Genomic DNA, 4,463 nt, shown 5'->3' with positions numbered 1-4,463 from the left:
GGCCGTGGAGGACGATGTGGCCACGCCAACGGCCACCGCCTCCAACATGTTCGACGAAATGTCACAAAGGTATAAATTTTCCGGTTGTGCTATCGTTTGTTGTTTCAAATTGTATGTGTTCTTGATTGTTTGTGCGTCCAATTGTAGTCTTGATGATGAAGCTTTCATGCACGCGACAAATGTGGCAAATGATGATTACATGTATGCGTCACAAGAATATGAAACCCAATATGATGATGACAATCTTGATGTGGACGATGAGGGCTTTGTTGTCAAGGGAAGAAGTGGAAATTATACCACCGCGGAGGATGTGTTGATATGCACTACTTGGAAGAAAATCTCTCAAAGATGCAAGCATTGGAAGCGACCAAACGGTGAGCACCTATTGGCAACGCATCAAGGAGTACTTCGATGAGCGCAACACAAGTGGTCACTTCCGTTCGAGCGACTCTCTACGCCAACATTGGTCCACCATCAACGTCGAATGCCAAAAGTGGTATGGTTGCTTGTCAAACGTTGCTTGCATGAACCAGGTTGCGGTGAAAGTGACTTGGTAAATATTCCCTCTTCGTGCGTGCTTTGTCAAATATTTCCTCTTTGTTCCACATGTTGATGATGATGTGTTGCTTGTTTTATTGTAGAAAATGATTGCTTAAGGATTGTTTCGAGAGAGGAACATGAAAGGCGAGAAGAAGAAAAGGAAAGGAAAAGCTTTCACTTTTCATCATTGCTACAAAGAGCTCAAGGATGAGGAGAAGTGGAAAACTAGAGAGACTTTTGAATCGTCGAAGAAGAAGAGTGTGGTGCTTGAGGATGAAGAAGATGTCGCTGAGGAGACGAGCCCCACTCCTCACTCCGCGACAAAATCTTATAGGCCCGATGGAAACAAGAAAGCGAAGGGAACCAAGGCCGGAGACAATGATCTCAAGGAAGGATTTGATGCCATTGTCATAGCGAGGAAAGAGTATGTCGAAGAGAAAAGAATCTTGAAGCTCAAGGAAATAGAGGAGAGGAGTGAGGCCGAGCGGCGAAGGGCGGCGGCCGAGGAGAGGAAGGTGGACCTAGAGGAGAAGAAGGCCACGGCCGAAGAGAGGAAGATGGTTGAGGAGAGGACACTCAAGTTTATGTTTATGGACACATCAACTCTTGATGCCAAGGCAAAGGCATATGTTGAAAATTGTGTGCGATGAAATGCTCATGAAGAAGCAAATGCTCATGAGGCAAATGATGATGGGAGGAGGCATGGGAGGAGGCATGGGAGGTGCCATGGGTGGTTGCATGAACATGATTGGAGGTTCCATGAATGGTGCGTTTGGCGGAAACATGGGAGGTGGCTTCGGTGGCAACATGGAAGGTGACTTTAGCGGCATGGGAGGTGGCTTTGGCGGCATGGGAGGTGGCTTTGGCGGCAACATGATGGGTGGCTTGGGAGGTGGCTATGGCGGCAACATGAGTGGCATTGGAGTTGGCTTCGTCGGCAACATGACCGGTATGGGACGCAATGAAGATGCTTCCGGTGGTGCTCACGCAACGAGAGTTCACCGCTTGTTGAGAACGTCGACAAAGATGGTGGTGAAGATGATGATCGTACCACGGTTCACAAGGCCGGTGGTGTTGATGGCCCGCATGAGTAATATTCATGTGCATTTCAATTTCTAGGGCGAAAAACTTTGATTGAGACAATGCTCTTTTGGTAGAGGGATTTGATACTATGATGGTGATGCACTTTTGATTGAAACTATGATGACGATGCACTTTATTTTCAAATTTTTGATGCTAGTTCAATGCAAAATCGTTGCTGAACAGTGGCTGGCAGCAGCCGCGCGGCCGTTTTCAGATTTTTACATATTTGATTTGGACCATCTATTGGAGTTGCTTTTTTGGACCATCAATTTGAATCATCTGTTGGAGTTGAACGTTTTTCGAAGCTCCAAAATGCATTTTTTTGGCGATCCAAATTTTACATCTCCAATTTTGGACCGTCAAAATCTGAACCATCTATTAGAGATGCTCTAACTCACGCACGCACACACCCCCTAAGCCACGGACCCGGCGCGGTCCGGTCCACGCCCGACGTGCACACGCGGCCACCACGCTCTGCCCGTGGCTCTTATTCCCAACAAGGAAGAGAGATGGAAAGCGGGACCACCACGCAGCATCGATCATGCGATCCCCGTAGCATCCTTTCCCCGTTTGCGTTTTCTTCCTCTGATGAAGTCTGAACCACCGAAACTGAGTTTTCAGGCTTGAGAACAAGCAAGGATGCCGGCCAACAGCACCCAAATCCAGTGCGTGCGTGCCGCGCTTCGCGGTCCATCCATCCAGTCCAGACCCTATCTATCCCCATCCAGATTTGATCGCATCATTATTCTCTTCCTGCCACATGCTGATACTAGTACTACTAGTAGTGTGCAGGAATCTTCCAGCTTAGTCGCCCTTGATCGACCCATCTGATCTGCACGGTGGCCAAATCGCACAACAAGACAGCTAAGCCAAGGTTGCGGTTGTTTCCACTCTTCTCGTTACTTGTTCGCGTCAAAGTCTCTCTAGTCTCTTAAATAAAATGTCTGTCTAGGCGACCTGAGAACGGTGACCCTTTCCTCTGGTAACACTAAACCACGTCACACACGCAAAAATACAAAAAATACGCGTATTGTCGTACAACTGAACAGCATGTTTTGCTAAATAAAAGAACTGCATCGATTATGTACGACTCAAATTATTCTACGCATGTGGCGATGTCATTGATCTTAAAGCTCTGCAATTTCGATCGATCTGGTCTTCAATAAACGATGTGTGAGCGCGTGCGTCTATGTTGTAATCAGCATTTCAAAAGAAAAGATTATATACAACTCCAAGAACGTATCATATGCGACGGGTCTTGTGGTGCAAAGGGTGCATTTTAAGCCGAGAATTTTGCTCAAAGTTCTCAAAGAAGATCTAAAGATAAAATGAGGTCACAAAAATAACGTATCATCTATCGTGAAGTAGAAGTTTCAAAACACGGCCAAATAAACATGAACAGAAAATTCAGCTGTACCATTGCTAACAGGCGGAATTAACAACCCAATCCAAATTAACTACTTTTCGTTGCATTCTTTCCTCGAGTCTTCAATCAAATTTGAAGTGAAATGTTTGTGTTAAGATATATATGCATGTTGTGTCTACCACATGGCACATATGGTAAACAAGCCAAACAACTAAAAAAATGTATATTGTATCTATGTACTCACACATTTTAATTTGATTAGGTGCACAATATACAATTTCAAGTCCATGAGGTCACGGGTTCAAGTCCTGAAAACAGCCTCTTACAGAAATGTAGGGAAAGCTTGCATACTATAGACCTAAAGTGGTCGGACCCTTTCCCGAACCCTTGCGCAAGCGGGAGCTGCATGCACCGGGTTGCCCTTTTTTAGGTGCACAATATACGATTTCTACAAGTCATAAAGGGTTATATATCTTTTTGTAGTTCATCGTTAACATTTCAAATTGAGAAGCCCACAAAATTTAGCAATAGGCTTAAGCGTCGCCACCACCGTTCGGCTAGTTAGCTATGACTAACCCCAAGCTCCACTACATCGTCAATTAATAATGTTGTTGCTTCCTCGTCCGATGGGCCTACACTCAATTGTTGCCTCGCCATAGTGATCATCAAGGAGAGGGTGGGGCGATGAGGGAAAACAGGCTATCCTGCACTCTAGGAGATCTCAAGGTCCAAGCCTCGGGCCTTCTTGGTCAATGCGATGTACTGGCACTAGTGCTGCCCACTTCAATGAGGATGATGATTGGTCGATGCTTGAGATGATGACATTGTAGATCTAGTTTGTGTGGTCGAGTGAAGAGGGGTGTGGCTCCAGTGAATGGCGATGTGTTGTCTAATCGAGGTGATGGTTCTTACTGTAACAATGGTGCCACAGATGAGATAATGTTGATCATTGTGAAAATGAAGGCGATATGTCAAGCAGAAAAACACAAAACAAACGAAACATTATCCTTTGGTGGTCTATTAATTTAGCTCATTGATAGCAAAGGTGACCATGTCAATCTCTAGGCGATAGTTGGCAACAAACTATCGCATTAACTCGTAATCTTTTGGCATCAAAAGAGCATGTGCTTGGTCAGCTTGGTGGTTCCATCGAGAAAATCACTAATTAAGACCCTCTTTTACTAGCAGGATCTCACGGAGCACCCGAAATAGGGGTACAGGATTGCAATGCCAAACCTTTTGTAATGCAATCCTGCGAGAGTAAAAACCGTCCAGTTATTTGCAAACCACATACGGAGACATGAGAATCGGCACGGGTTGATTTTCCATACACTCGAGAAGAAGAAAAAGAAGAAGAAGAAGGATGCTGGGCCATAGGAGCTTCTTTCGAGATGTCATAGCTCGGTAATTCGATCGAACATGAAAAGATAAATAATCCCCAAACCAAATCGTTGCCCAGGAGTGTAATTCAGAG

The sequence above is a fragment of the Triticum dicoccoides genome, chromosome 6B, assembly GCF_002162155.2.
Source record: "Triticum dicoccoides isolate Atlit2015 ecotype Zavitan chromosome 6B, WEW_v2.0, whole genome shotgun sequence".
Taxonomy (NCBI): Eukaryota; Viridiplantae; Streptophyta; class Magnoliopsida; order Poales; family Poaceae; genus Triticum; species Triticum dicoccoides.
Note: the sequence above shows the minus strand (reverse complement) of the source record.